The 13442-nt window shown below is 36.4% G+C and overlaps 1 long non-coding RNA gene across 1 annotated transcript in view; it reads left to right on the forward strand.

The window, feature by feature from the left end:
- Positions 1 to 7644: 7644 nt before the first annotated feature.
- LOC150101670 (uncharacterized) overlaps positions 7645 to 13442 on the forward strand; it is a 126491-nt gene continuing 120693 nt past the window's right edge. The window contains exon 1 of the long non-coding RNA XR_016549033.1: positions 7645 to 8042. This is a non-coding gene — a long non-coding RNA (uncharacterized LOC150101670). The remainder of the gene's footprint in view (positions 8043 to 13442) is intronic.

The following is a 13442-nucleotide window of genomic DNA, read 5'->3' on the forward strand; positions in this document are numbered from 1 at the left end:
GCCTACTACATATCATAATCAATTGGGTAATTACCACAATATCGTCATTTAGCTTCAACATAAGTAAGACAAGGTATAGCAAAAAAATATTCAGAATGGAATTACTTAATTTTAAAGTTAATTGTAAATTTTATAATTAACTTAATTTTAAACAATAATGCATTAAGAAAACTTGTATGCATTTTGGGAAGCTATAATTAATAAATCATTCGTGTTATACCCAGGTTTGTATATTTCTCATCTAGTAATATATTATAGTAGTAATGACAGCTAGAAACGAAGTTAGATTAGATATGCATTAAAATACTGCGTATAACCACAAATCACTTTATTAGGAAACTCACTTAATATTGTGTAGCACATATATTAGTTTTAATAACTACAGTGTGATCATAATATGATAATATATTATGATATGATAATATCATAATATGATAACTACAATATGACCACATATGAAAATGAAAAAGATATAAACGTAAAAATTGCAAAATATTTAAAAATAACAGGTGTAATTAACTCTATATTTAAACCAAACCTAGTTCAAAAACAAAAAGGCTAAAAGTATACAATACATTAGCCTTACCGGTCTTAATGTATGAAAGCGAAATCTGGACAATAAAACAAAAAGACAAACAAAGATTAACAACAGCAGAAATGAAGTTTATGAGAAAAACTGCAAAGTATACCCTATTTGATCACAAAAGAAACGAAGATATTATGAAAGAATTAAACCAAGAACCAGTAATAGAAAAAAATTAAAAAAATATAAACATAAATGGATAGAACACGTTCAAAGAATGAAAACAGAAAGATTACCAAAACCAGCCTTAAAGTACAAGCCATTAGGAAAAAGAAAACCAGGACGTCCTCTTAAACGATTCAACGATGACTTCTAAGGCCGGAACAGGCTATGCTAGGCCTAAATCCTTGATACGTATGAATAACTACAATGATTCCGATGCACTGATTACACAAGATGAAAGAATCAGGAATTTACCTTGTAAATCTTGTTTCATTCATAAACGAGAGTATTTGGCTACTTGTTCTAAGTTATTTGATAAATGTTCACTTAGGTTCAGATCAGTCTATAGCAGTGGGTCTTAACCTTTTTAGTGATCGGCATCCACTTGAATCTAAAAATAAGTTCTCGCATCCCCTTGAAAAATGTGTTTCTGTTTTTTTTTTTTTTTTTTTAGGAAATTACATCTATTGTAAGATAATTTATTTATTGAAAAATAAACACATACATTTACATATACATACAAAACAATATCTCAATTTTTAATGGCTCTGTTGTTGTTGTTTATTCATAATAATACTTTTGAAGCGAGGCTCCTTTTTTGAAAGAGCCACGCGTAAGTCATCACTTGCATTTAAGCGATTTCTGGCTTTTGTTTTTATGTGCAAAAGTGATGAAAATACCATTTCACATAGGTAGGTAGGTGGTGGCAAATGGTAAAAGTGTCTGCAATGCTGCTTTTGCCAGCTGTGGAATAAGATTCTAACTGTGTACACCAGAATTGTTCTAAGTCCAGTTTTTTCAAATTCCATTTAATACGTGCATTGGCTCGTATTTCAATAAGATCGTCTTTTATTAAATAGCTGTCGTCCATCGAATCTGGGTCAAAATTAAGAAATTTCTCTCGCACCCCTGGAAATGCTTTCTCGCACCCCCAGGGGTGCACACATCCCAGGTTAAGAAACACTGGTCTAGTGCATCAACTGATGTTGGGAATTGTGTGATTCAGGAAAGCGTCCCCCAAAGCATGCAAGAAACTTTTGAATTTTAAGTGCTATTTTTTTATTTTATTAGTTTTTTTTTTTTTTTCCGCTAGTGAAATAAATTTAATCCTTTGTAATATACAAGCGTCTGTATGTTGTTTCCAGAAAGCATTCATGAAGCGTTACATATTGGTTGAAGTTTCCAGAAAACAACTGTTCCATATAAATAAATCCGAGTGCTATGTATCGCTTCATAAAACTGGGAGGTGAAACAGTTAAACTGCAGTTAACTGCGATTTTAATTTAGATAGTTTTTAGCTGTTCTTCTGTTGTTTCGCTTAATTACGAAACTTAAAACTAGGAGTACAATGCGAAACTATGTAAACTGATTCTCGTGAAAAACGATCTACATTCTTTGTCGTGACACTGCAAAATAAGCTATTAGCTTTATTTTAATATACCGTATATATAACTCCTAACAACTGCTTTGCAACAGAGGTTGTTCTGAGTACGTAAATATGTAAGGTATGGCGCAAAAAAAAAAAAAAAAGTATTGCACTTCGACTCCCCTTCAGTACACACGCAATTGATATGCCGTTCGACTGAATGCCCATTAATAGAAGAGAACGCGTAGTCTACGAGATTACATTTAGCTGTTGCAATGGTGTTGAGGTTGGAAGAAAAGCCGTTGATCGTTGAGCATTATTTTCGTTCATACGGAGTTGGTAGAGCAAATGGCCCAAGCCTTCACCATGTTTAGGAGCAGTTTGTTGGGTTCGTCGTTTTCGTAAGCGTGCCCTAAGCAATAGTATTATCATTGCCCTAATCGAGAAGTACCGGGAGTGTTCTGCCGCAATGCAAAGAGCATTCGGGGAGACCACAAACTCTTAACACAAATGAGAATCACGGGGGTGTGCTGGAGAAAGTCTCCAAAAGCAAGTCAACACCGAACAGCGGTAAAACTTGGGGTACAGAGGCGGTCGTTGCAGAGAATCCTTAAGGAGCTGGGTGCTTTTTCGTACATCATTCAGGTAGGTCAGTGTTTAAGCATCGGATTAATGCACGGCGGGAATACTGTGCACGCGTGCTGACCCATGTCTTTGAAGATCCGTTCTTCCTCCATAATTTCTGGTTCTCGGACGAAGCGTATTTACATCTAAGCGGTCATGTAAACAGGCGAACCTACAGGTTTCTTGGTTTCTCAAGACCTGAATTTTTCCAAGAGAAACTTCACAGCGAGAAGGTCGCCGCATCATGTGCCGTTTCCGTCCATGGCATAATTTGGATCTACTTCATTGAAGAGGGTGGTGTGACCGTGATCTTGAATAGCGAACGCTACATAAAATGTGTTGGTTTCCTTCACTCAGGATTTGCATAGGATGTCTCGTGCAAAAAATATTCCATTTCGTGCACAGGTATTGCGACAGGACGGAGCAGCCTGTCACACATCACGTGGTTCTAAAGCCTATTTATCAGAATACTTCCTGGGAAGCTCCTTTCTAGGTTCACAGAATTTCCGTACCCTTCACGTTCTCCTGATCTCCATCACTTGATGCCTCCGGGGTATCTTGAAGGAATGGGGTTTTCCTCCATGGCCCGCCTTCAAACGAATTACACGATATGTCCAGCAGATGTCCCAACCGTTTTTCTTGAAGATGACAGAGAACCTTCGCATGCACTTCGAAACCTGTCTTGAAAGAGAAGGTGCCCATTTCGAGCACATAATCTACCGCCATTAATGCTTTATTTGGCCACGAGTCCACCGATAGCTGTGGATGTACATATCATCATGATGTGTAAACATATAATTCTTTGTTAATAAACCCATTTACGCTATTTTATAGTTATTCGTTACTTTATTTTATTTACTTTTTTGGGGGGGGGGGGGCATACCGTACAAAGAATCTGGCGCTTATGCTTGCTCATGATAACCTTCTTCTTCTCCCTTCTATGAGTTAGGCCTGCTGATCTGTTACAGAGCTATCTTAAGCCCTTCTAAGTCGTACCTGATCAGAGGATATGGCGACTAGCCCTATGCCTGCCGGTATATTGTATGGCTATAGCTACGTGTGTTCACGGGGCCGGTTTGCCTGCTTGCTGGATAAAAAACCCCAGATAAACTGGGGAAAAAACTCTGCTGTCCACGCCCAAGACAGACTAACTTGGCTATGTCTGAGAAAGATCCTTAAGCCCCTCACGTCGGCGACGAGAATCGAACCTAAGACACTCCTTCCCCAGGCATATGGTTGCAAAGCGCATAGCCACTAGGCTAACCGTGCGGATAACCTCTTCGAATTAAAATTCTACAGCTAAAAAGTAATAACTAAAATTTCAAAAATAAAGAAATCAACTATCACAATTGATTTTAAGAGAGAGGTACTGAATGCGGCGAAGGAAAGTGTGGTCCAAAGAGAGTAGTGCAACTACACATCTGTAGTGTCACGTAGTTGTGATGACATTTGCAATATTTACATTTTTTTTTAAATTTATTTAGATTCCCTCCATGATAAGGATATTTTACAAAATAGTTTCTCCTTGCATTAGTGATCAAATCTAGAAAACCTCTCTGGTCCATGGACGAACTCTTTTCAGCTGCGCTGCCATCAATATCTGACATATGGAGAGAACACTGGTCCAACAATCTATCAACAAACGGCTTCCTGGTAGAAGATCCCTGTGCTCTGCAGCCTGGTTTTGATCTTCCTAGGAAGATTTGGTGATCAATCAACAGGATCAGAACTAACCAGGGCAGATGTGGCTGCCTTCTACATAAATGGGGGCTGTCAGATCACCCTTATTGTGATTGTTCTTCCGTGGTTCAGACGATTACTCATATTGTGTACGACTGCCCAAGATGCCAATTTCACGGTGGTGGCCTACAGGACATCCACAAAGTGACGGATGAGGCCTTAAATGGCTTTCCAGCCTGCACCTTGACCTGTAGTTGATGTGGCGGTGGTTATGGAGGAAACAGAAGATCACGGTCCCGTCTCACCACGAAGACGTTATTCTCGTAGTCACTCTCATAGTCCTCGTCATGGTATCAACAGAACTCCTCCTCATGTTAGAAGATGATGTAATGTGAAATGGGCCCCCTCTAATGGATCAAGTTTTCTCACACAAGACACAACTGCTCTCTAATTAAACCTAGGATACAGCTACATTTATGTTGTGGAGTGTTGGGAGAACATGCAGCCTTGTCATACAATTGTGATTGTACTCTTAACTTACCAGTTTCATGTATCCATAAGCATAAATAAATAAATAAATAAATAAAGTGATCTACATAAAAGTGGTTTGTAGTCCATTAGAAGATCGTGTCTATTTTGACCTACGCCTGTTCTAAACTATTACAACACCTTCTCCAGTGGCGTAGCTACGAGGTTTTTGGCGCCCCTGTAAAATTAGTAGCTGCACGTCTTTTTTTTAGTGCGGAAATTTCGATAAACAGTAAAGTATCCCGTCACTTGCGCCCTTCAGATATCAGCGCCTTTGGCAACTGACCCAGTGCCATAGCGTACCTACACCACTGTATCTTTGAGATGTTCTTACAACAACGACTGGTCCATCGATTTGCACCTTCTACTACCTACCTCAGCATCAAATGGAATGCTCTAAGTTGGAATCCAGTGGAGGCCGCAAAGGTTAGCTTCTGGAACTTTTCAAGTATGCTGATCTCAGAAAGAATTTTTTTTTTCTCGCACCTCCAAAACTCGGAAAAAATGGAGAAGGTTACTATCAAAAGAACCGAAGTGGATAGAATGATAAAGAGGATCAGAAGCGGGCGCGATGACTTTGAAGGTAAATTGTGTACAGATGTTGACCAGTAGCAGATCGTCTTATTACATAATTAGAGGAAAAGGAAGGGACTGTGCTAGCCATTTCGGTGGAGAGCGTCCCTGAAAATACCTATATTTAAAAAAAAAATATATATATATATATATATATATAAAAAATTTTTAAAAAAATATAGAATCAGATCATCTACCAGAAAACGATTGGAAGGAAACTTGAAACAGAGAGAGAGAGTAAGAAAGATAGAAAGAGGCCATCTATTAAGTGGATTATTCTTTTCTGATTATCATCGAGCATTCTTAGTGGGATTTTTGGTGCACCTCTGAAACGTGAGAACAATAACTAATGTTGCCTATAAAATAATGTTATTAGTTAGCAACTAACTGATAAAAATTACAGTACTTAGCAATCAAAAGACTGCTTACGTCGAACAGGACGATACCGCTCTGTTTGAAAGATGCGATTATGTGGGAACTTCATTTTCCTTTTATTAATGTATAAATATGTATAAATAAATAAATAAATAAATGTATAAATAAACTTATATGTATAAATATTTTAGATTTATAAATAAATCTAAAATATTTATACATATAAGTACTCTTCAATTTATGTCGTTCTGAATTATATCATGTATGATATAATTATTATATCGTTCTGAATTATTATGTCGTTCTGAATTATATAATATAAACGCGTTAACAGATAGATAAGATGCTTTGTTTTATCATTTCCGGTCAGATCTAGAGTTACAGAGAGGCCAAGATTAAAAATAGTCCTTTCATGAAGAAATATTCCACTTCTCATTCTTCTTTAGCCTTTTTCCATCCGCTACAGGGGATATAGGCATTCCCCTTAACTTTTCAGTTCTTTATGTCTTTAGATATTTATTTTTATTTATTTATTTTTGGGGCCGTTCTTCTTTCCTTCTCCTGGTACCCACCCAATGCTTGGTTTTTCCTTTTTTTTTTTTTTTTTTTTTGTCAATCTACTAATATGACCAACTCATCTCCATTTACATGCTTCACAATATTCTCTACTCCAGTGAAACCTTCTCTCCAAGCATTTTGGGCCACAATCAACTTCTCTTCAGGTTTTTTAGTCATAGCCAACGTGCCATTTCCATAGGTAAACATTGGAATAATGCATATTAAATATCTTTCTTTTTAAATATACAGGCAAGTCACCTAACAGATAATCTTTATACTGCCAAAACACTTTGTTTCCTTGTGTGATTCTATTTATTCTTTTATTTTGCTTTTCCTTAACGGTAGCTGTCCGAGGTAAATATAGTCATCCCAATTTCAGTAGGCTTATCTGTTAATTTTAGTTCAATCTGATCTGAATTTGTCATCATTTATTTATTTATTTTTGAACCTTGCCTGCTTTCTTTGTCAACATTCCGCTAATTGTTAATAAATAGACACTACTACTATCTTGGTTCATCGTCTCACATAAAATAGAAAATTAGTTATTGTGGGAAAGTTAGAAGTGTCTTTGGCTGATGCTCTAACTCACTCTGTATACATTGCATCAGTTCATTATGCTGCCTAGTATGTAATCTTTGCATAACAGCACTGCAACCACAATTAACCTTTTGACTATATTCAGGTAAATTATCGTCAAAATTTATCTCATTGCACGTTTCCATGTCTACTTAGAAACTGTCAAATCTAAGAAAGAATTATTTAGGGTAATTTTGGCTGCGTAAAGATTTTGGATCGATTAAACTCATTCGTTTTAATGTTTTTTACTATTATTATTTGATACTACTAATAATTATAGCATAATGTTTACGTTATATGTGAATATTCTAGTGACGTATTTATTTTCATCCCATTGGAGCAGTTAATTTGAAGCTCTGTCCATGATATCAAAAAAAGATAGTCTCGTTTTTTTTTTTGTTGTTGTTCTTGTTTATGCAGAAAAAGAAATGAAAATAGCATTTTCCTTAAAGTTGCAAACATGAGAACGAAACTTGAGTAATATTTCTACACGAGCATTATAAGGAAAATCATGTGACCTCGCACGTGTTTCCCTAGGTAACGGTATGACGTCCCAGTTTTCGCGTTGAAAGCCTGTGATTGGCGGAGAGAAGAAAAGCGGTAAAGTCAGGCGAGAAAGATGGCTAGTGTTTGGAATTCGGAATGTTAATGGTGAAATACTGGTGCTTCTACTACTGAGAAAAGGATAGAAAGCTGTAGAATTTCTGTCTGGATGTTAACGCGGACACCGCTGATACAATATAGTTATACATCAAAATTATTTATGTGTGAATATCCCCTACCACAACTTTACTATGCAAACAATGTTTGACCGCTAGTGTAATGAATTCAAAACCATCCAATATTGGTCATAAAATCTCTTCGCCTTTTCCAAACGTGAATGATGGCGTCAAGTGTGTGTGTGTGTGTGTGTAAATGTTGCACATAATTTTTTGTGCGTGCTGTGCTTTGCTGGAATATATGTTTCGTCGTCTCCTGTGCCTGGATGATGATTGTGCTGAAGACTAGATTTCGAAGGTATGATCTTTCATATTATTATTATTATTATTATTATTATTATTATTAAGCACTGTCATGGAGTCCATAGACTCATAGTGAGAAACAGCTGGTCAGAACATGATGCTTTGTATGTTTGGTAACATGGTCCAGTATGGTGTCAGGCCAATGGAATGCGTTGTACGAGGACAGACAGGAGTTGGTTACAGAAACTGGCTGATAGACGGAAGAGAGGAAGGAGATATTATAGAGCCATATGTTTCAGATTCGGGATAATTTTTTTCAATGCATGACAGAAGGTGAAAAAAATGAAGACTAATTCAAAAGACTTAAGTTCGATTCTCGTCGTGAGCAGAGGGATCTTCATATGAGCTTTTTCAGTTGAAGGTGAGTTAGCAGATCTCGTACGGAGTTAGCAAGGTTTTTTTTTCATCCGGCATACAGGCAAATCGGCCAAGAAACAAGCGCAATTACACACCATAAAAAAATATTATTGGTTGTGCGTTGTGCTGATAGTAGGAGTGGCGTTGTGTTGATGGTAGGAGTGGCGCTGCTGTCCTCCTACGATGAGACCTTGGAGGAACTATATAATAATAATAACCCTAGGAATTTGAATAAGAACATGGTTAGCAGGAATGTGAAGTCTAGATTTTATGCTTCGAGGACAGTGAAAGTGCATTGGATTGCCAGATATGGTTGTGAGTGCATTACCAGTTAATGAATTCTGAAAATCCAGCATGCATCTTCATCCGAATCTGGCACATGTTCCCACCACTCATGGATCTGTTTTTATGTCCCACATTACTGATTATGTTAAACTCCTTATTATGGTAAATGTAATTTACTACAATAAGGTATTACCATATGCAGTGGAACTGGAGTGCAGGAAGCTATGATAAACTTATGAAACAGATTACTGATTTTCCATTGCATGGCAGGTTGAGAGGAAGCGAAGAAATCAAGGAACATTGCGTTGGGCAGCTTTTCTTTAATTTATATATGGACGGTATAGTTCTGAGTTTAAGAGGAGGAATGCAATTGCTTGTTGATACTAAATTAGGGTGCGTGGCTTAGAGTTTTAATGTGATGTTGCTACACTACACGTTGGACAAGTGAATGAGGTGTAGTTTAGTGATGATGTGTGAAGGCAAGTTCTTTGGCCGGAAAAGATGGGATGATGTATATCCTGTTGGCGAAGTTTTACTTCAGAAGGTGAAAGAGACAAGGGATGAGTATTGTATTGGTGGACAGTGACTAGACGTAGGAAATATGATTGAGACATAATTTGGTGAGAGGAGCCTGTCAGACACAGGTGAATTATTGCATAGATGGTGGGTTGCTATCTGGCTGACGAAGAAGCAGGAGGTCTAAAAAAAGGCAATACGGTGATCTTATATTTAAGAGTGAGCTGAATGAGATGGTGAAATGTATTATTCTTCGTCACGAATATCTTAATGTTATTTAAGATTATTATATGAATTTCTGAATTAATATATTTAATTATGACTTTAAAAATGCTTACTCTTCTAACACTTAGAACGAGCCGCGTGATGTCATATCGCTATGTGCGAATGATCAATTGTTCGTATTCCACTTTGTTTTTTAAAACTATTCCTATGTAGCCACTGAAGCTGGCCTGTAATATTCAGACCGAAATATTTGACAAATTAAACATTATTCTTGTCCAAACGTGTATATATATTTCTGAAGAATAATACATTTCACCATCTCATTCAGCTCACTCTTAAATATATATAAAGATCATTGTATTGCCTTTTTAGACCTCCTATTCCTTCGTCAGCCAGATAGCAGTCCACTCTTCTCCGTTTTAAGAAAGAAAACCCACACCTGACTTTGCATTCTTTCTTTCACATTACTGTCCTTGTCAAAAATCTGTGACCATTAACACTTGTACATTAGGCTCACTCTTTATGTTCTACTGAAGCGTTGGCACCAGAAATAAATATCAAGTCCATCTCCCTGGTCCAGTCTTATGTCAATAGGGTTAATTAACAACTGCAGGGCTTCTTAGTTATCTTCCTCCCGACAAGTGGATCATCGTATACCATTCTTTATACTAAAGGCGTTCCTGAAAGAATAGCCAAACTGCAATCTGTTGGTCTTCAGATGTCCTTTCAGCCTACGAGCAATATTTGCTGCATTTTAGACTCAGCAAAGGATAAAACTTTAACCATTGGCCTATCCCTGTCATCGTGTGTTATTATAATTCATCCAAACTGGTAGATCTGCAGCTGTGTTCGTCGTTATGAAATCGATTATATTATATTCTGTGAGCACGAAGAGTCTGGACTTGCAGAAGATCGAGTCCTTTGGAAGAAGATTAAGGTCCTAAAAGCGGTTCTCTCTTAGCACATTTCTACAAAGAGAGTTATGAAGCACTGCTTCGCCAACCAAATATAAACCAAAATGATGAATTGAAATTATCTTTTTTTTATGGAATATAGTTCTCCACACGTCCGTCCATATGTAGTTATTTTTTAATAATACTTATTAAATGGTCGCATCTAAGTTTAGATGTGACTGAGCAACTGAAAAGTATGCATGCTGGATTTTAAATCGTGAAGAGATGAATGAAATCGCTATCTTTAATGAACGAATTGCACTGATAGTAAGAAAATGATTCTTAAACGCGCTCAGTGTGTCTATCTATCTATATATATATATATATATTATGCACTTTTTTCCCTCATTTGTGACTTTTCAAAAAACTTATTCAGCAAGTTTTACAGCACCAGCTATTTCCTCGTTTCATTCAACTTCTGATACCATCGCGATCGAACTGTGAGATGAACTTGCGCAGTAAACTTAAATTCTGCTAACACTGAATTAGCCCTCAGAAAACTAGGCCAGTCCCCCAAACATTGCACGCGAGAGTGTTATATAGCTAGATGGCTATTTGCATTGCATGTGTAATAAAATCAAAAGAATTGTAAACATTTTTTAAGTATTTGTTTCTATCTTCTGTTTTATTACCATGCTACCATACTCTGTTTTACTGCCATAGAAAAACGAGTTTTTAATGGCACTTATGACATTGTAAAAGAAACATTAATGGTAAATGGTGCCAAAGCAATAGATAGCCTTTTTTTATATCACAAATAGCATAACAAGATCATAATTCTAAATGAAAAACGGCATTCAATGCACCTTGAATTCGTTTGGCAGTTCACAAAACAGGAACTAATGAAAGCCGCCGAAAACAAACAAACCCGAAGGAAACTTTCCACTAAAAGAGACTGCTCGCGCAAATACTCGATCCTTGTGTGGTTTCCGTATTGTCGCGCCAATTTCAAAATTCTTCCGCAGTTTTCGCATATTCCGTTTTCACTTCCGTGGCGGCACTTCTCCACGGACAAATAGCTCGTCATGTTCGCATACCTCAGTGAGCATCCTACATGCCATCGATAAATTTCTGGTGTTCGGATGATGCGGTTCCAAATTCGTTCTGCATTCGACGATGCGTTGCTTAAAAGTGATGGTCGATTATTTCCTCCAAGTCTTCACACTTGCGCAAACAGATTACATACACTTCGAAATATGTTGTCAATGTAAGGCAAGTTTTTTTTTTAAGGCTTCATGATGGACATTGTTTTTCATTGAAATTATTTTCTCGTGATTTTTATGCTAAATAACAGACACATCACTACTATAGATTATTGCAAAGTTCTGTATAAACACACACACACACACACACATGGTTCATCAATTCAGAATTTTTATTTTTTTATTGAGTCCTCTACTCGTGTATTTATTTTGTATATCTTCATTTCGCATCTGTTTCAGCATCCTATATATATTTCAAAAGTAAATATCAATGTTACATAAGCCAGCATGTTTTTTTTTTCGAATACTCTTAGGATTGACATGTTAATTACGATTGGGCTGTAGCTGTTTGATCAAATTTAATTTCCAAAGTTTACTGCAATCGATCTATGCATATAGGATACTTTTCGTATCTCGTGTTTGGATGCAAAAGTGCAATAAACGCAGTCAATTATAAGTACAGCTGGTTTGATATTTTACTAGTCTTCTTCAGTGGAAGGTTTTTGCATAAAAAGCTAAAATTATTGAACGAAAATTGGTATCGGTGACTGTTCATAAATTATGTGCTAGTGCTAACCTTATATAAAATTTATTAACCAATTGTTCTTCATAGTCGTTTGTATTCATACAAAAAATGAAGCGAAATGCATAATTCCAGTAAAAATGGAATGCTAACATTTTATCCCTTCCTCCCAGCAAATGTTGGGGAATACGAATGGGTGTTATGGACTTGCAGTTGGGAATTTAGGAACCGGCGTACATATCATAGTAGTATATTCAATGAATATCAACAATAAAATAATTATTGCGGTATAGCGCAATTTTTCATACACTTAAAACTACTGTATATGGACCTCTTTGGCCTTTCCAAAATTAGTAGAAAAAATGCTGAACGGGAAAAAAACTTTGAAATATCGCTTTTGCAGAATTGACATCTCCACTATTAGGCTAATGATACTAAGAAGAGGTTCACAAAAGAACTCCGGAACTGGCGATGTCAGAAGTTCTGCTGATCAATTAAATTAACTTTTCATAACTATATATTCAGTTACCTTTGACATGAAGAAACTTAAAATGAAATTATTTACATTTTAACCACAATGTTATAAATATAAATCATAAAAATTATTTAGTTGAGCAATATGGTGTATTGACTTCTTTGGAGTGATTTCTTTTTTGTTTCCTTGGAGATGGTTATGGTCTTACTCTTCTGGGACTATATTTAGAGTGACGAAATCTTTAGATGTTATCACCCTGCTCTTCTAAGGACAAAATTTCAAATAAATAAATAATATAAGCCTAGGGAACAAAATTTGGAAATATCTAGTTTCAAACAATATTGTAAACAATTTAATTGTATTGTAATAATCTTCCTAATTCTTTGATGCATAACCCGTCGTTATGCATCAAAATCCACCCACCCATACACACACACACAGAGAGAGAGAGAGAGAGAGAGAGAGAATTAATGAAAGCTGCACGAGATTAGCAGGTTTGGTAATATGCAGTTCATATCAGGGGCATATATTCAGGGTGTGAGGTGCACACCCACGGAATAGCAATGTCAGCGATATTATATTTGTTGATTTATTCCTTTTAAAGACTTCCCTAATTATTTCCTGGCTTCGCATGATTTCTGAAATTAAACACAATATGCCAATGCTTCACGAAGAGGACACTTTTCAACTTGTAAATATTGCATCACATTTGCATAATAGTCTAGGTGTGCGTTCAAAATACATACATCTTTGAGCCCTTTTGAAAAGATGTACAGATGACGCAGCGGGTCAAATTCTTAGCATTCCAGTGGTTTTAAACCATCCAGAAAGCAAGACAGGGTATGCGCTGAGATAATAG

Source organism: Typopeltis vanoorti, chromosome 11, assembly GCF_054136105.1.
Source record: "Typopeltis vanoorti isolate ZY-2024b chromosome 11, IOZ_Tvanoo_1.0, whole genome shotgun sequence".
NCBI classification, from domain to species: Eukaryota; Metazoa; Arthropoda; class Arachnida; order Uropygi; family Thelyphonidae; genus Typopeltis; species Typopeltis vanoorti.